At 45.3% G+C, this 20505-nt stretch overlaps 1 protein-coding gene across 2 annotated transcripts in view; it reads right to left on the bottom strand.

Moving 5' to 3' along the window:
• LOC146830153 (uromodulin-like) overlaps positions 1–20505 on the bottom strand; it is a 778490-nt gene that overhangs the window by 64616 nt on the left and 693369 nt on the right. The gene's annotated exons all lie outside the window — the stretch shown is intronic.

Here is a 20505-nt window from a genome sequence, read left to right as displayed (position 1 = left end):
AACAAGTACCATTCGCATACAAATCACACCTGTACACAAATGCAGAAATGCGTTTCACTTCAACAGAGAAATTCCTGACAGCAGTTCAGACCGCTGTAGCAAGAGAAAGAGCCTTGGCTCAGGGAAAACACATAATTGTCCTAACCCTGGTACCAGCTTTAGAGGCTGTTACAAAAGCTAGCATTCTGAATGCCAAAGCATTACATCCAAGAAGGATACAATGAGATAATTCTCTTACTGCAACAGATGTTGAATACAGATTTGATCCAAGTCTAAAAAACACATTAATTTCTGCAATCCGAACAAGAATATCCTCTACTTAATTAAATCTTGCCTCTAGATCAGTATGAATATATCATTTACACTGACAGATCTGCTCAACCGGCCATAGGGAGTGAGCAACAATACAGCGCAGCATGTGCTATCATTAAAGGACACATGCGGGATGGAAAGTTCCATCTACGTTGCACCAAAACACAATCTCTAGGAGACTGCACGGCTCACTTAGCAGAGTTAAAAGCACTAATACTGGCACTTGTAAATACAGATCATGAATTCCCCACACTAATTGTGTCTGATTCCTCTTACTGTGTGCAGTCATACAATGAATATTTACATCATTGGGAACAAAGAGGGTTCAAAGATGCAAAAAGTGGCACAATTAAGCAAAACATACTATGGGAACAGGTAGTGGAGTTGAAAAATTAACTACCAAGGGCTCACATGATACATACACTGAGTCATCAACGTGATGGTGTTCACGTTGAAGGTAATTCATTGGTCAATGAAGCCGCAAAGCGGGCGGTACGCACGGCTTCCGTAGGTGCAATCACTTGTTCTAAAATGAGGATAGACGGTAAGATAATGGTGGCTGTCATTGCTTCTCGCAAAGGCAGCTCAGCAGTACCAAAGAAATTTCCACTCAAGTACTCCCACAAATTAGATGCAAACAACATTGCATATGCTCAGATTCCTAGAGCGGGGGATAGAGTAATAAGCAAATATGGATCTTAGACAAGGTTAGATTGTTGCAGCACACAAGGGTTTGGGCTCTGCACACACAGGCGTTACAGCGACTATTTCTTTATTGAAAACAGTGCTATTGGTGGCCAGGACAAACAAAACAAACTAAAGACTATGTCTTGAAATGTGACATCTGCCAACAGATGAAAGACTCCACCATACCAACCCCGGCACAGACACCATTATTAAAATCAGAAAAACCTCTTGCTTGTGTGTATCTGGACCACTGCAGCCCCTTACAATCTGATGGGGCTTACAAGTATATCTTGGTGGCAGTGGATTCATGCTCAAGATTCCTATGGGTGTGGCCTCAGCGCTCGGCTAATGCTCAAACTGTTATCAAAGATTTGAGAGTCTCTATAGGGATATTTGCAGTTGGAACGTTACATTCTGACCATGGCCCAGCATTTAGCTCTCGGGCTTACAAAGAGGTCATGGAAAGTATGGGTGTAGCATTGCGGTACTCCTCTCTTTACCATCCTGAGGGAAATTTGGTTGTGGAGAGGAAAATATGGGACTTAAAGCAATCTTTAACAGCTAGGGTTTTAGGCAAGGGCGGTAGTTGGGTTAATCACTTATATGGGGTACAGAGAGCCCTCAACAGCCAGCCAAAGATGTTCTGTAGGGGGTGTCACTCCTTATGTCTGGGACAAGAATGTGGGTACCTGATCTTGATTGTGAAGGCGCAGTAGCAGATGATAAAGCATTTGATATCCCCGATCGTTTTGCTGTTTTACAGGATCTAAAGGAATCCAGGAAACAACAAATTAACGTCCACATAAAAAAGACCACCACTGGGGAAGTCAAGGCAGTCACAGCAAGACCTGTCTGCATCCCAAACGCCGGGGATCTGGTCAGAGAGAAAATAGCGGACAAAAAAGAATTCGGGCCATCCTACAGAAAGCCTGTACCAGTCCTAGCAATTCAAGGAGCAAGAACTGTACTTTTGCTGCCTCTTGCTGGGAAAAAGGAGAAAAGATTTGTCTCAATTGACCTAATCAAACCACAATATGTGGCCGATAATAAGCAGTAGGCCTCGTGGACTCCACAGTAGCAGACGCCCTCCTCTCGCTACAATCCAAGAAGTTTAAACAGAAAGACTCATCACGTTTGAAGAGCCTCCTGTACGGAATGAAGGACTATGCAACAATGCTATGGAACTCGTTCCTCTTGAACCGGGAAGTTCAACTTCAATATCAAACTCAAAATAATAACTAGGTTGCAATTAGACCTGATAAAGACGTCTACGTCAACATGCCTCAACGAGAGCAAAATCCGATTTGAACCAATCCCAATGCAATTCCAACAATTGATCGAACTGCTTCTGGAACTTTGATACATTTTCCTTGGATCCAAGTGAACCAGAAACGATGCCAGCCCAACTAACACGCAAGCAACAAATCAAGAATTTGCTGCACTTTCTCTAAAACACATACCTGGTATCGCCTTGGCTAGCTCGCTGGATAATTACTGGGATACTGTTCTTTCTTTTCTGGCTAGGCTTATCAAAGCTCTGCAGCCCAAAAGGTCAACTTGGTTCTGAAGCCACATCCGTCGTCACATCGTGAACAAAGAGACTTCAGTAAAAATTACGGCAGTTCCTATACTGGACGGTATTATGTGGGACAAGATTGATTTCAATATATTCGGTCCGACTGATCTTTTAAAAATTTCTCATGTATTTCAAATTTCATTGAGTGATATCATTACCTCCAGTACATTTTTGATGAGTGGGTCTCTGAAACTGTTAATAACATGTTGTCTAATTTAGAAACAAACGCCGCATTTCCGAACACTGAAATGTTAGAAGGTAATTTAGACTACGACACTTTGTACTGTTACCAACATTATGGTCATTATTTCCAGCACAAATCTATTTCACCTAGAAATGTTTTTAAATACCACAAATGGGAACATTGCCCTACACCTAAAAGTAGTTTGCAAACATTTGCACAGATATGTTCATATTTTTCAAGGTTTAACACCACTGACCCAACCTCACATTATTATAAGGTTACACCGACATCGGCACTGAAAATTATGCTGACTAACACCAAACAGATTTACTCTGCTTCCTTTAATGCCCAATTGTCTGAACAGGGTTTTGACCTGTGGAAGGACACAATAGACTTAAAATCGGTCTGGGGATCTAGGGAATGGCAAGTCCAGGGAACAAAAGCGCTATTTAGATCATGCCTCATTCCACAGCAAATAAGATTTCTAAATGATACTGTGCAACAGACATCCTGTCTTGAATAAGCCAAGAACAAGGACCTTAACACATCTCGGTTTTCAACACCATCACAGGGGTGGCAAAATTCAACTTCAAAGGAAGGGGCAATAGAAGATGAAATTTTACAGTACAATAGATCAGACCCTAAATGGAAAGAATGGGTGGTTTGGCCCTTAGACACGAATATATGTGATAAAAGATTCTTGGGTATTACCGAAGGGTTCAATATCCATGGGCCATACCAACGTTATGTACAGAGAGAACACCCAAGGGTAGTGACATCCTACAGTGTTGGCAATTTGTGCCTTGATTGGCTGGAAACCTCGACACTCACAGACGTGAAACAACACTTATCTTTACTCTCACAAGATATGGATCTTAGGGATTTTTTATTAGGTCCCAGGAAACACCGTCAGAAATGTTTCATATATGCTGGCATTTATGTTAATATTAAGGGCATTTCTAAAGCGCGAACGGTTACCCAAGGGTGTCCTGGCAATAACGGTTTTCCTCTGGACGTTGAGGTGGAGGCACAATTAAAGGCTAACGAGCAAGGTTTTAGGTTGTTTCATGAATGTTAGGAGATTGGTGGAGTTTCTTAAGAGGAAGGGGAGATCATTCCAGGCCCTTGCGGCACCAGCAATGAAGCTTCTCCCACCCCATGAAACTCTTTTTATGGGCAATACTGATACCAACTTTGCCCCTTAGGAGCGAAGTGTTCTTTTGGGTTGGTACCACTGCAGCTGCTGCTTGAGGTAATCTGGGCCGGTGCCCTGCAGTGCCTTGTACACAGTGCACAGAGCGTTAAAACGTACTCTTTTCCTCACAGGCAGCCAGTGGAGTTTTTTGATTTCCTTAGCAATAGGCTTAAATTTTAGTGTGTCAGTGAGCAATCTAGCTGCTGCATTTTGCAACAGTTGAAGCTTGTTCATAAAGCGTTCTTTAATGTTTAGGTAGAGACCATTACAGTAATCTAACCTAGACTTAATAAGTGCCAAGACAACTGTCCGCCTACTGTCTACCGGCAAGAAGTGTAGTATTTTCTTAATCATTTTGAGTGTATAGAAGATGATTGACGCTGTAGCATTTATCTGGTCACCAAAGTTGAGCTTATCGTCAACTATCACTCCCAGGTTCTTTACCTTCCTGGAAGGTAAGGGAAGAGTGCCCAAAGTCTCTGGCCACCAATTTGGGGCCCAGAAATTGGGGTCATTTCCGAATAGAATGACCTCAGTCTTGCTTGAGTTGAGTTTTAGGCAATTCTGAGACATCCACCTCCCAACTGCCTCCATACAGTCGTGGAACCGAATGTAAATTCCTGTTCCCTGTCCAGGACACAGAGCCACCACAATTTGTGTATCGTCTGCATAGAAGGTAAGGTTGAAACCAAAGGAGCCAATTAGGGACGCTAAGGAAGAGACATATATGTTAAAAAGTGTTGGACTGAGGGAGGACCCCTGTGGTACTCCGCAGGGCAGGGAGAATGGTTTGGAACAGAATTCGTCCAATGCCTCAATTTGAGATCTGTCCATTAGGAAGGACTTCAGCAACTTCCATGCCTTACCCTGGACCCCACATGTTGACAGACGGTCCATCAATAAGTCATGATGGACCGTGTCTAAGGCCGCTGAGAGATCTAGCATAATCTTACCTCCCCTATCCAAAACTTCTCTAATATCTTCGGTGGATTTTATGAGGGCGGACTCTGTGCTATGTCCCTCTCTGAACCCATATTGAGTTGGATCCAGGCCTTTAGTTTCGCCTAAGAAAGCAGTAAGTTGTGTTCATTGATTTTTCTTGTTTAGCTGGTAGCAGAAGGCGAGCGATTGGATTGAAGTTATTGGGATCTGTAGGATCCAGGTTGGGTTTTTTAAGTAGAGGGAGTATTGAGGCAAACTTCCACCGTTTTGGGAATTCCCCTACTTCAAACATTGTGCTAAATAAAAAGTTGAGTGAAAGGGCCACGGGTCCCAGAGCACGTTTAATTACCGATAGCGGACGGTGAGCCTGACCTTGCTGTCACCAGGAGCGTCTCTGTGTCAGCAATGGATAGAGGCTCAAACTTGTCAAAGACAGCATGGGGGATCGTGGTAGTGCTTCTCTCCTCCGATTTATGCTGCCTATAATGACATTTGGAAAATATCCCAACAAGTTTGCAGAGAGAATATGGGAAATAGACCGTATTATCTTAGAGAAATTGTTAGCTGTGGTAGACAATGGGTTAACAACTTTGACCTCCAGGATATATTCTTTAGGCAACATTGTGTCTTCTGTGATAGACATACTAGAGCAAGATTTGGCCATATTACAACATGGGCAATCTCAGTTACGTTCAATTATGTTATTGAACTGGATGCTGCAATCTTTGCGTGCAGGCTATGTGCCTTGGCGTTTTATCAACAGTAGGTCTCTGTTTTCTGAATATAATCTAACAGATAAACAGGTTAAAATGGCACAAAGGGTAGCTAAATATACAATGCTGTGTATTGAAAAACTGGATAGACTACCATTTACAGTGGCAGAATCACCATCTACTGAATGGCTAATCCATGGCCACATAACTCTAACGGTCACTACTTTTCAGTTTTAATATTGCCTTTTGCAAAAGCAGGCGGGCAAGTATGAACAAATGGGTAAGGAATACATTAAGGAATCCTGGGAATTACCATATAGATTTGGATGCCGGAGTGGGGATCGAGAAGTGTTTCTAAGTGGTACAAACTGCAAGAACGCTTTAAGCGGTTCTCTTATGTGCCAGGACATTTCATTGTATGGAGCATGTAATGGTTTGGCAGCAAATTTGTCCTGCCACATAAAAGGTACTCCAGCTGCCGTGATTACACCGGTATTCGAGCTGCTCTCGAATGGGAGTTACTTGATGCTGAACGATCAAGGTTGCAGTGGGATGCTTCTGGGCATTGCCTATCTGGTCACTGTGAACTCCAGGGTTACTTGCTGTATGCAAGTATTGTTTCCCCCAACAAGTACAGTCAGGGAGGCGCCTTTATGGCCTTCGGTGAAAGTTTCTTTTATACAGTTTGATACTTTGAGCAGACTGAAAGCCATGCTTATACAGAAAACCATACCCTTAACCTCTGCTCGAGAGACCTTTGATCTCCAAATTGCAAGGACCTTGACTGCGATACAGTCACTTTTACGTACAAACTGCCCCTGTAATTTGGCAGAAATGGTGAGTCGTATCTTCAACACGTCTGATACAAGTAGTATTGTACACCTATTTAAGACCATAGGGTCAGAATTTCTGAGCACCTTTCAGACAATCCTCTGAGTTATTCCAAACTCTATACACTCCGTATTTGAAAGCATTTTTGGAGCTTTACCTCTAATACCGCTCTCAATAGCAGCAATACTGACTGTCATTTACCTGCTACTCAATGGACGGCCCAATCACCAACGAGATGGCAAAAGCGCTCCTGGAGCAGGAATACCGTGAACGCATGGTACATCTGGGCACTCCTCGCCTACGAGAACTGAGCACCACTTGGTTCCTATCGTTTAGACTAGTCTGGATGGACTCCCCCTTGCTAGTTCTTCAATGCCTGTTTTGCGGTGAAGAATGCATGTTGGACCTCTGTTTGACACTTGCAACAGACATGCCTGCGGACTTGAATACCAGGCTGGAACCCTTGAGGTCTCATGCTTGGCAATGTCCTAAGCGTATTCCTATACTGTTAGCTGCATTCCTCGAGAACCCGCTGGTGCCTTCTACAACTGGGTTGAGCATCATCATCACCACTAGCACCCAGGTATCGACAACAGCACCGGCTGCCTCTACACCAGCAAGTGGCAGTGCTGAATATCATCTGTGCTCCATTGACATACTCCGCGAAGTGTTACAAGACCTGTCCCCTGCATTTAATCTATAATTGGCTCATTGTGTGCTAGGAAAGAATTGGGATTTTCCTTTCTTAAAAAATTAACTAAATTTGGAACATTTCCTAAAATTGACACTTTCGCTAGAGGAAGCATGGCCTTCTAAACGCTTGTAGTGGTTTGAATTATATAAACAAACTCATCTAGGACTCTGGCTTACGGAACAATTCAACAACTAATTTTCAGCAAAAAAAAATCCCCTCGTAGACTAATTAAAAAAAGAAAAATGATGTTTTAGAAATATATTTTTACATGGTTCACTGATAATTTTATGCGCTGCTACCTAGTATAAATTAGTAGTTCGCTAGCATTTTTATTATTGTTGACTATTCGGAAGAGGAGTGGGTGTTATGTTTCATAGAGGTACCCTAATATAGGCCCGAGTAACATTATACCATTTCACCTACATCACCTTCCCTACACTACACAATAACAAGACTTTTAGGATTGAACCTTTACCTAGTTCTAGTCCTGGGCGCAGAAGGAGGGTTTCCCTGAAGAATAGCGTTCTATGACTTCATCTTCAGACTGACACAGTATGAATGAATATTCATAATGGTTCTTGGAAACCAGGCTGGGGCTACACCACCTTTCTCCCCATATCTACATACACGGTTCATCCCATACGTCATCCTCAAATCCAACAGTGGCTAATACAAGGCACAAGGGACAAAGGAACCCGAGATACTTTCTGTATAAATACAACACCTCTTGCTGGTGTTAGATAGAAGGAACCGAGACTTCCAGCCCGACACACTGACCAATAGACGCTGAGACTCCTGCATGCAGATGCTCCAGCTGACTGTGGTCTAACACATCCCTTGCGGGGTATCTAACTCAAGACCAGGACGGGGTCCTGCACTCTCTTGCTTCAGGTAATGGGGTTAGACAAAACGTAGATGGATTCTTGGCTTCACACCTACTCACATGCTAGGTAAACTTAGATACATCTAGATAGGCATCGTAGGAGTGTGCACGCTTTCTTTTATCATGCATTTTATATCCATCTATGTGTTCATGACTATTGCAAAATGGTAGAACTGTACTATCCTTTTATATTTACTGTACTGCTGATCAAATATCTCTGCTGCTGTCTAATGGTTGTGGCAGCACATATATTTTACACTAGAAGAACAACTGTGCAATAAATACTTACAGTAAACATGCCCGACTGTTTCTTCTGTGTAACTCTCTGAGACGAAGTAAGTGAGCACGAGTGACTGAGTGAAAGGTAGTACATTGTTTCCACAATTCTGAGGTATCAAGGTTGTCATGGTCAAAGGTTGCCAGAAACCTGGACGACGTGGATACCTGTTAGTTGTTGTTACTTCCGGGGTAGAGAGCGAGGAGGTTAGCTGTGTCGTAGTGGTGGGTGGTTGGAGATCCAGGGTTCCTGGCGCTGGTCACGGTTCGGTCGAGGATGGGCGGAGACGGGCTGCCTTTGGCGCAACTCCATTAATTAGGGGGAGGGGAGGATGGAAAGCGCAGCTAGGAGGTGGGAAAGGCGGGAAGCGACAAGCCGGGCGGGGGGGGGGGCACGGGCCAAACAGGTACCGAGAAACTGAAACAGTAGAGAGAAGGCAAAAATAATAGAAATAACAAAGTGGAGAGGAAGGCAATATAATCAGAGATTGGCAAGGATTAACACAACAATAAAGCAAACCAGACACCAAGGCAAACCAAATAGGGCAAACACAGAGAGCTGGTCGAGAGCGGTCTCGAACCCTGCTCTTCTCAGTCAGCGACGGCCAGGAGGCGCTGCGGGGAGGGAGAGCGGGTCCCAGGCCAGAAGGTCAGGGCACTATACTGTGTACTTAGAAACTCTAACTGGATGGACGGAATGCAATGACAGTTAGCTGACATTTAAACATAAACTGTTCTATAACTGTACTTCTTTATAGTTCCTCTGGAAAGCTGTTACCCACACAGATTACATTCAACCTTTCTGGCAGTGGCTTTCTTCTCTCCAGAAGGTACAACAAAACACTTGAACAGATCACTCGTCCTTCTGGTGGAATTACTTCTTATTCTATTACTCCTTCTTTCTCTCATGCAACAGAAACAGCTGTCACATTCACTTCTGCCATAATGTAAGGCACCAATAAACTTTGTCTTTCTGAAACAACAGCCACGATCAAAGTGACTGTTTTGGGTGTAGTCTTCCCAAAACAAGGACTTTATAGTTAAGCTGATATTTAAATTGTACAAAATCAGAGAAATTTACCAGTTGCAGTTAGCTGAGCGAACTATAACTTATGCAGTCTCAATGCACTGTTTATGCCCTCACATATAACATCACTCATGAAATGGTCAGTGACATCACTGATAACGTCTCATTCTTAGGTTCCAATACACACTTATGTAGACTGGTGCATGGTCTGTGAGTCAGCCCTTCATGATATTTTGCACTGTGCTATACGGTGGCCTAGTGTTGAGATATTTTATTTTGTCTCAGTGAGTAGCAGTTCAATTTGGGGTAATAGCTCCTAAGATATTGATTTGAAGCGGTGATGTGTACTGTTGTCTTGCAACTTTATTTGGTGTGTTTTACTTCTCTGTGGTTCCCACGGACTCGATGGCCAGGGCGTGAGAGGCGTTGAGGTTCCGTGTGAGACGGGACGGCACTTTTTGAGTGGTGACGAATATGGACGAGTGTGGTATCTATGAACCGCAAATGACGAGTATAGTGGGTGTACGAAGTTTCGCAACACAGCCACGTATGGTTCGCCTCATTTTCGTGTTTGTTCATCCGAACCCTCGGGTTCCATTTTAGATACAGCGTCCATTTTGTTTCTTGCCCTCAGGTAGCCAGCGAACGGGCTTTTTGTCCGCTTCGTGACCCTGGGACTTTCAAGCTAGTACGAAGGACACGTGTTTCTTTGAGGTGACTTTTATGACGAGGGGAATGACACGAGTGAGGCAGATGGCCCCGCTCGAGGCTCATCTTGCCGCTCCGGTCTATTGTTTCAGTCACGCATACATTAGACACGAGGTCTTTGAACTCTCTATCGAGTTTCCTTTATTGCCCCTAACACTCCTTTCTAACCTGTTTTGCATCCTCATCCTTTCCTTGCATTCTGTTTTTCGTCCTTCCTTAATGTGTTTATGGTTGGGAGGAAATGTGTTTATTGCGGAGGGAATATGTTTTTACAGTTGGGAACTGGCAAGATTGTTGTAATTATGTTCCGGCCTCCTGAAACATGAACACGACCCTTTTGAAGTTTATTGTGGGAACTGAGTTGTAACCTTTGTTCGCCATACTGCGCTATGGCAAAAACGTGTATAAAAGGAGCGACCCACTTCTACGAATTTGAAGCAGTCTCCGAGAACCTACACGTTGTGTACTTCTTGTGACCTCTGTATCCCTGCAGTAAATAAACGCTGATCTCTGACGTCGCTGGAAGTGTCCCGTGTCTCTGTGTTTGGTACGCCAGAACAGGTAACCCACGAAGGTTTCAGGTGTTGTTCCCTGGCACCGCTGGGTCCTAAGAATAACCCAGTCCTTCAGTTGGCGCCCAACGTGGGGCGACATCAACGGTACCGGTCCAAAGCCCGACGATCGTGAGGAACTTCGTGTGAAATCTCCGAGGGAAGGTGCACCCCGCTTCATCGATCCAGTTGTCGAAATAAGTGGCCCGACGTCTTTTCCCGCGAAGATCCCCGCCTCCTGACGGCTGCGACGGACCGATGCCCTGACTGTCGACCTGTTTGGCGCCTGGCGTAGTCCTTTGTACGGCGAGACGATCGACGGGCCTTCCTGGTGACGCCATTGTTCTCTCAGTTAAGTATTTGTGGGTCGCTCCCAGTGTTGCTTTGTTGTTTGCATGGTTCCATAGCATTCGTGGTTCTTAGTTGTTGGGTTTTTATTTGACGATTGCAATTGCCAAAAACCGAGGGTCTTGCATTTTTGCGAGGACATCGTAATTCGATAGCCCTTGAAGTTTGTATACTTGGCTAGTGTGCACGATGCCTGGCCGTAGTACTTTGTTTGGGTTTCTCAAATGTTGCAGCATGGATTCCCGGCTGGAGGATTCATGTCCGATACCTCCGGCAGGAACTCCGCTTTACGAGCTCTATAGTCGCCATGGCGTGGGTCCTATCGTATATAATGAATATTGGGTTCGTTATACTAAAAAGGATGGCGTCCTTAGTTGGCCACCTCATGGTAGTTTTGAGACTGCCATTTTAGATAACTTGGAAGCTAAATTATTTACAAAGAAAGCTAGGCCGGCCATGTTTGATTCCTTCCGGTTATGGCGGAAAGAGGCCAAGCAGAAAGAAATCAAACAGAACAAGAAAAACAAACGAGAAGGTGTCATTACGGTGATGCGCAATGCAGAACAGTATCAGTTAGACAAAAATGAAAAGGAGCAAGAAGTTAGTGCTCGGCTTCACCATATGGCGGTGGACAAATGTTATCCGGCGCTACCTTCCACGATCGATAAGACAGGAGAAGAATCGGTGGAAGATTCACTTTTGTCTTATCTGATGAAATCGCCACCTCCTTATGCTCCTGATGTTATGGGTCCCGTTCATCCCCCTCTCCCTCAACCCGCTGTTTTGGCGGCTGCTGGTCAGCCCGCCGTTCCTCCCGTACTCCCGAATCCCCTTGGGCCACAGATCGTACATCCTCTTGTTCCAGCTTCTCTCCCTATTGCGCCTTTCCAAGTCCCTCCTCAGTCTGTTGTTCCCGCTACTCCTGCTGCTGCGTCTACCTCTACCGTTTCCGCCCCTATGGCTGCTACACCTGCGTCCTCTTCCTCTTCTCCTTCTGTTCGTAGTCGTCTCTTGACTGCTGTTGCTTCTCTTTATTCTCCGTTCTTTGGGCCGATACTTGGTTCGACTCTTTCGGATGTTGCTCAAAGACGCAGTCAGCTTCCTGATGATAGGGAACGTGAGTCGTTGGTAAAGACGGCACGCAGATGGATTCGCAACCCTGTTAGATACACCCCACGTGTAGTGTTTGAAACGTTTTCTCAGTTCAATGTGCCCACGCAACGATTTGTGTTCGAAGAATTGTGTAAGTCATTAAAAGAAGAGTGGGACGATGATATAGCTGATGATATACCACCTGAGGTTTCCGAGCTACAGCATCGGTTTTCCACGGGTGTCATTGTAGGTGATAAAGTTCGAGAGGCTCTGGAACGCTTGTTATCCTTTCGATGTACAGTGCAACCACGTGCACTGTTTAAGGACGCGACTGCGGAATGGATGGCACAACCTGGTCAATATCCTATGCGGGAAGTTCCCCCAGTGTGGATGCCAGGTGATCCTACTGCTGTCCCTGTTGTCCCAGGCCATTTCCAGAGAGTGTGGATACACCTCCCTTGGAAGCGATCGGAAGTCTTGCAAGTGAAGCAATCTCTACCCGATCCTCGTAAGAATCCTGCGGGTTATTATAAGGAGCTGTCCCAATTGGTGGATGCTACTGTTATGAACCTAGCCGATATTGATATGTTGTTCGGTAATGTGGTGCCTCAGCCGATTTGGGCGAAAATCCGTCATGAGAATCATGTAGCCGAGTTAGGCGGTGACTGGGCTGCCCTTACAGCGGCAGATGCCCGGCAGGTCGGTGGGGCTAAACCTGAACAGGTTATTGTGGCTTTGCCCCAGAGGATAATTACCCTCATGAAGACGCTTATGCCGGCGATGCGCGTCAATTGGGACAAATTATCAGCATGCAGGCAAAAGAGGGATGAAAGTGTGTCTGACTTCTTTACGAGATTTGAGGAAGCGTTCCTTGATCATAGTGGTCAGGACATGGGTTCCGAGGGTGGTCAGCGGTTGTTCGTTGATAAATTTGTATCGAATTTGTTGCCCGACCTGAGCAACAAGTTGAAGAATTCTGAGAGTGCGTGGGCTGTTTCTACCACTGCCCAAATATTGGCTACGGCCCAATATTATGAGAATAGAGAAAAAGAGGAAAGTGAGCGGGCAGAAAAGAAAACGAAGGATCTCAAAACTAAGGTCTTGTTGCAGCAAGCTTATCCACCGCGTTCGAATTACAGTGATACGCAGCAGCCAAACAGATCGCAGCCACAGTTCTCTAGACCACAGTCGCGCAATGTTTCGCCTGCGCCTCGCCTTGTGCTGGGATATAATCAGTGCGCATATTGTCGTGGGGAAGGCCATTTAAAGTTCGATTGTCCGGTTCTCCGTGATAGGGCCAATGGTGTGTCGGCTCGGGGAGGACGTAGTGGTCCTCAACAGGCTTCTCGTGGTAGAGGTCGCGGAGTTACCCAGAATCAGACCGAGCGCTTTGCGACGTCTTCGGATTCGCAAAATTGTTTCGATCAACGCGAACCATTGTCCGGTCGGTCTGCACAGTATCATGTGGATGATTGTTATGTTGAGTGTGATGTTGATGCGGATGGTATTTACTAGGACAGCCATAGACAAAGGAAGGGAGAAGTAACAGTTCCGGTTGATCAGAGAGGGCCTTATGTTGCAGTAGCCACTTTGGGCGTTGTTGAGCCTTTTCTGTTGGATACTGGTGCAGCAAAAAGTTCCATCATGCATTCGAAACTCCCTGGCGCGCCTTTGTCTGGCTTAACGAATGTTTCCGTTGGATTTTCTGGCGCCCCCGTTAGCAATCCGGTCTCTAGCCCTTTGCCCCTTACAATTGGGTCTCATGAGCTAGCAGCTCCTTTGATTTTGACTACTGGTTGTGGTGAGAATCTTTTGGGTTTAGATTTGTTGAAAAGGTTACATGCGACTTTGTACTGTTCCCCTACGGGTGTGGAGCTTACGTTGGGTAAGAGCGTGATTTCCCCTATGTATTTATCGATCGACAAACTCCCCCCGGAATTGAGATCTCTTCCAGATTCCTTGTGGGCGACAGGTCCCAATGACGTGGGCCTGTTGGATATACCACCTTATGTTGTCCAACTAAAAGTGGGTGCGCGTTTGCCACGTATACCTCAGTATCGTATTTCCCTTGATGGTGAAAGGGCACTGTTAGCGATCATTTACGATCTTATCGGCAAAGATGTTATTGAGGAGACACGAGGTAATGTGTGCAATAGTCCCGTGTTGCCTATTCTGAAACGAACGGATACCTCCAAGCCTCCCGTGTATCGTTTAGTTATCGACTTACGGGAGGTAAACAAAGTTGTTGTTCCGCAGTTTCCTGTGGTGCCAGACATTACAGCTTTACTGACTCTGATTCCAGCTACTGCATCATGGTTCTCGGTCATCGATCTGAAGAATGCGTTCTTCAGCATTCCGATTGCTGTGGAAAGCAGAGACTTGTTCGGTTTCTCATTAGGTGGTCGTAGCTTCAGATTCAAACGCGCTCCACAGGGCTACTGTGAGAGTCCATCAATCTACAGTCAAGCTCTTAAAAGTCAGCTTGATGCATTCGTGTTACCGGCTGGTGCAGCCTTGATTCAGTACGTTGATGATCTGTTAATTGCTGCTGACACTGAACAGCTTTGTACATCTGCTACAGTGTCTTTGTTACAGCACCTTTGCGACTTACATCATAAAGTGTCACCTTCCAAACTACAATATTGTTGTCAAGAAGTTACCTACCTCGGTCACTTATTGTCAAAGGCGGGAAGAAGGTTGACCCCTGAAAGAATTGCAGCAATTGCTCGAATGACTGTGCCGACAACTCAGAGAGATGTGCGTGCCTTTTTAGGTATCACATCGTACTGCAGACAGTGGATCCCGAACTTTTCACTGTTAGCGAAACCATTGGTAGCTCTCACGTGCAAGGACGTTTCGACTCCTTTGCCTTGGACGGAGGAATGTCAGAAAAGTTTTTCTGAACTACGTGATGCGCTGTGTTCGGCCCCTGTGTTAGGCACTCCTGATTACAGTAAGCCTTTCACATTATACGTCAATGAGAGGGACGGTTGTGCGTTGAGTGTTCTAACGCAACAATTTGGTGATAAGCAGCGTCCGTGTGCATATTTTTCCTCGACCTTAGACCCGGTAGCTAGAGCGTTGCCAAGTTGCTTGAGGGCGACGGCGGCAGCTGCGGCGTCTATTCGGCAGTCCGCAGGTTTGGTCATGGACAATATGCTCATAGTAATGGTTCCGCATGCAGTTGATACGCTCTTGAATCGGACAAAGACTCAACATCTAACGAGTGCAAGGTTGTCTGGGTATGAGTTGACCCTTTTGGCAAGTCATATACAGATTAAGCGTTGTAATGTACTGAATCCGGCGACATTGTTGCCGATTAATATGGAATCAGATAATGTGCTACCCCATGATTGTTATTTACGGACTGAGGAAGAAACAAAAGGTCGTGTGGACCTGAAAAACACTCCCTTGTCAGATCCCGATGGTACTTTGTATGTGGATGGCTCTTGCTTTAAATTGCCGAATGGCGATGTGACGACTGCGTATGCTGTGGTGACATTGAGCACGGTTGTGGAAACTGCGAGATTGAACCAGAATTCAGCACAAGCGGCAGAATTAATTGCATTAACGAGAGCGTGTGTTTTGTCTAAGGGAAAGCGAGTGAATGTGTTTACCGACAGTCAGTACGCATTTGGTGTTGCGCACAACTTTGGAAGATTGTGGAGAGAAAGAGGATTTATGACATCGCATGGTACGAAGATTCAACACGGGCAACTCGTGAATGATCTTTTGGATGCACTTACATTGCCTAAACAAGTGGCGATCGTGAAATGTAGGGCCCGATTCACAGAACTAACTTAAGACAAAATCCTAAACTTACTACTTTTGGTATTCACAGAAGTTAGGATTTTGTCTTAAGACAAACTTAAGACAAACTTAAGACAGACTTAAGACAGACTTAAGACAAACTTAAGACAGACTTAAGACAGACTTAAGACAAACTTAAGACAAACTTAAGACAGACATAAGACAGACTTAAGTTAGGATTTTGTCTTAAGTTTGTCTTAAGTCTGTCTTAAGTCTGTCTTAAGTTTGTCTTAAGTTTGTCTTAAGTCTGTCTTAAGTCTGTCTTAAGTCTGTCTTAAGTTTGTCTTAAGTGAGTCTTAAGTTTGTCTTAAGACAAACTTAAGACAAAATCCTAACTTCTGTGAATACCAAAAGTCGTAAGTTTGGGATTTTATCTTAAGTTAGTTCTGTGAATCGGCCCCATTGTGCGCACCGGAAAGTGACGGATGATGTTGGTCGTGGTAATGCATTTGCGGATGAGATTGCTAAAGAAACGGCTAAGAATCTTGCGACTCGAATGTATGTTACGAGTTCAGTGAGATGGCCGGAGGAGACAGGTATGTGTGAAAATACTGTCGAAAGTGTGAAAGAAATTCAGAATGGAGCTACTGAAGCTGAAAAGACCAAGTGGAAAGAAAGTACAGGGAAATTGGATATGCATGGATGTTGGGTTGACCTGACGGAATGTCAGAGATGGATGTTACCAGATGCGTATGTATTAGCTGTTGTGACGATGGCTCATGGGTTGTCACATATTAGTGCGAAAGGAATATGCAAGTTCTTGTCTCCTGTGTGGAGGAATGATGGTATCGCTAAGTGTGCTGAAAGAGTGGTTAAGAATTGTATGGTGTGTTTGATGCACAATCCCGGAAAAGGCACCCCCACTCCACCTGGTCATTTCGCTCCTCCTACCTGTCCCTTTGAGGTTATCCAGCTGGACTTCATCCATATGGAGAGATGCAATAACTTGAAGTATGTTTTGGTTGTGGTTTGCGCGTTCTCCAGATGGATTGAGGCCTATCCTCTCAAGGATAATACTGCCCTGTCCACAGCAAAAATCCTGCTGAAGGAATACTTTCCTAGGTACGGAATGCCGCGGATTGTGTGGTCGGATAATGGAAGTGAGTTTGTGGGAAGTGTAATGCAGAGTGTGTGTAAGGGCCTTGGAATAAAACAGAAATTCCACAGTGCCAACCATCCTCAGGCAGCGGGTTTGGTTGAAGGGTACAATGGTACCCTGAAGCTGAAACTCGCTAAGATTCAAGCTACGACTGGTCTGTCATGGCCTGATGCCTTGCCTCTGGCTCTCCTATCGACCAGAGCGACTGTACACTCTCGAGTAGGGCTCAGCCCATATGAGATTGTGTTCGGTCGCCCTGCAAATATTTGGGGAGTCCCGAGACCTAGGGCTTTCGATAGTCTTGAATATCCAATGTTGATCGATTATTTGTATGATTTGACCACTAAACTACGATTAATTCATCAACAGGTCTTTGAAGCTCTACCAGCGCAGACAGAGGGTCCTGGACATCAGCTCCGGCCAGGTGACTGGGTTGTCACCCGAAATTTCGGTCGGAAGCGTAATCTGGAGCCAAGATTTGTTGGACCCCACCTAGTCTTGTTGACGACGAGGACAGCGGTTCGACTGGAGGGCCGGAAGAATTGGGTCCATGCCAGTCACACAAAGAAGGTACCGATCCCCTTACCAACCGACGGTTGGGTGAGAACTGGGATTTCGGCCGAAGAAACTGAGACTCCTTCGCGTTTTGTGCCATTCAGCGACGCTCAACTTGTGGAGGAGGATTCGTTATTACCAGATCCACAAGTGAAGTCATCAGTAACAGAAAACCCAAGGTCCGACTCGTCATCCGCTTCATTGAACACTGTTGCGCCATCTGAACAATTGTTCGTAGAACAGACTCGACCTGGAAGAAGTCGATATTTTCTTCGTTCAAGGACTTCAAGGACTAATAAAAATTGACAGTATAGTGGTTTTAACGTTACGCATATTATGGACAATTACATCCTTTCTTTTTGAGTTTTTGTGCTTTCCACTGCAAAGAGACTTGTAATAAATTTAAACGTTTCGAGGAGACCTCTCCATCCGGGTTACCGTAGGGCCGTGCGGGTACTTCTTTCTGTTTAGCAGGTTTCTGACGCTAGGTCGGTTACTTTTGTCGATTCCTGGGAACTCCTGGGGATTGATAATCGCTACTCAGAACGAAGTGCGTCAAGTACGTCACGGACGGTTTGTAGAGGATGGCATTCTCTAAGCTGGTGGAAGAAGAAAGGGTGTTGGCACAGAGATCAGAGTTATGGAGGGTCGTGCGAACGAAATGTTTTCTGTTTCAGGTGTTTCTATTGTTCCTAACTGTATCCATGTTATTGGTGGGTGGAGTGTATTTTGGGGTATCGCAATTCTTGCCTTCTGTTTCACCTACCTTTTCTCCTAACTTAAGTTCCCTCACCACTGTTTCCCCACATTCCTTTCATCCTTTGCCTCAACACGAGCAGGTTAGACGTGCGGAATTCATGAATAATTCCTTTGTTCAACTCCTACATCAGCATCAGTTGGTGGTGAATACTACCAATTGCTGGGTATGTGGGTTAATGCCACACACCATGGATAGGGGTATTCCGTACTTGGTCCTTCCATACAGCTCCCAGGGTTCAGCTCGAGCATTCCAAACTATGTTTCGTAGTGCACTAGACTCCTACCCCAGTCGAGAGCCAAGATCTGTCAAATCCGGTCCTGGGCCGTACCACAAGCCTTTGGCGATAGCCATAGCAGATCTGGACAGAGATGTTTTCGATGCATCACTCATTCCAGATGAAGAAGTGCAGGCTTATAAGGATCTGAGCGAGGCTGAATATGGTACGTCAGTGGGAGATAGACAGTTGAAGAGCTCGTCCCCGATATGGATTGTACCGCACCTAGGTAATTTCTGTTTGCAAGGTTTGGGTCGAAATCCGAGAGCACAACTTGGGAACAGTGCTTGCACTGAAACGTATGTCCTACCGATGCTCTCCTCCCCTGTTTTTCTAACTGCCAAAGGCACCTATTTTGTGTGTTATGAACGCGCATATACATGGTTACCCCGCGATTTCTCGGGTACCTGTTATATTGCGAATCTTTTACCTCCGACCTTCACAGTTGCTTCGGACTACCACAAAACTAGAGTCGTGAGAGGCGTCATTAGCAAAGAGGATACCGCTGGTCAAGAAGCAGGAGACTTCTTTAAGGGTTTCCTGCCGTTTTGGGGACCTATGGTTAATAGTAGGAACCTAAGACAGTTGACCCGCGTGGTAGAGTCGACTGCTAATATTACTGCAAATGCCCTTGGTAATCTAACAGCGGAACTACAGGCGGATAGACTCATGACGTTGCAGAACCGTATGGTTCTAGACGTTGTTCTTGCAGATAGAGGGGGTGTGTGTAAAATTATCCATTCGAGTTGTTCCATTTTTATCCCTGATAATGCTCCAACCGTTTATCAAGCCATCTCGAAGTTGCACAAGATTTCCGAGTCCATACACGTGGACGAAGGTAATTGGACGCTCCTAGGATGGTTTTGGGGCCTGATGTCAACCTGGGGTTGGAGGATTCTGATGATCGTAGGGGCTGTTGTAGCGTTTCTGTTCACGTGTTGTCTTTGTGTACAGTGTGGTCCTGCCTTATGTGGCCTATGTGCTGCGACGTGTATAAGGCGGCCATCTGTTACCAAGGAGACGTTGATGAATAGAATGATGTTCCAGCAGCATCTGAACGATCTGATGAATATCGATATAGATTCCGATCTTGACTAGTGCTTGCCTACATGAGGGCAAAAGGAGCGTCTGAGGTTCCGTGTGAGACGGGACGGCACTTTTTGAGTGGTGACGAATATGGACGAGTGTGGTATCTATGAACCGCAAATGACGAGTATAGTGGGTGTACGAAGTTTCGCAACACAGCCACGTATGGTTCGCCTCATTTTCGTGTTTGTTCATCCGAACCCTCGGGTTCCATTTTAGATACAGCGTCCATTTTGTTTCTTGCCCTCAGGTAGCCAGCGAACGGGCTTTTTGTCCGCTTCGTGACCCTGGGACTTTCAAGCTAGTACGAAGGACACGTGTTTCTTTGAGGTGACTTTTATGACGAGGGGAATGACACGAGTGAGGCAGATGGCCCCGCTCGAGGCTCATCTTGCCGCTCCGGTCTATTGTTTCAGTCACGCATACATTAGACACGAGGTCTTTGAACTCTCTATCGAGTTTCCTTTATTGCCCCTAACACTCCTTTCTAACCTGTTTTGCATCCTCATCCTTTCCTTGCATTCTGTTTTTCGTCCTTCCTTAATGTGTTTATGGTTGGGAGGAAATGTGTTTATTGCGGAGGGAATATGTTTTTACAGTTGGGAACTGGCAAGATTGTTGTAATTATGTTCCGGCCTCCTGAAACATGAACACGACCCTTTTGAAGTTTATTGTGGGAACTGAGTTGTAACCTTTGTTCGCCATACTGCGCTATGGCAAAAACGTGTATAAAAGGAGCGACCCACTTCTACGAATTTGAAGCAGTCTCCGAGAACCTACACGTTGTGTACTTCTTGTGACCTCTGTATCCCTGCAGTAAATAAACGCTGATCTCTGACGTCGCTGGAAGTGTCCCGTGTCTCTGTGTTTGGTACGCCAGAACAGGTAACCCACGAAGGTTT

Source organism: Triturus cristatus, chromosome 5_1 (assembly GCF_964204655.1).
Source record: "Triturus cristatus chromosome 5_1, aTriCri1.1, whole genome shotgun sequence".
Taxonomy (NCBI): domain Eukaryota; kingdom Metazoa; phylum Chordata; class Amphibia; order Caudata; family Salamandridae; genus Triturus; species Triturus cristatus.
Note: the sequence above shows the minus strand (reverse complement) of the source record. Positions and strands in the feature narration are given on the sequence as shown.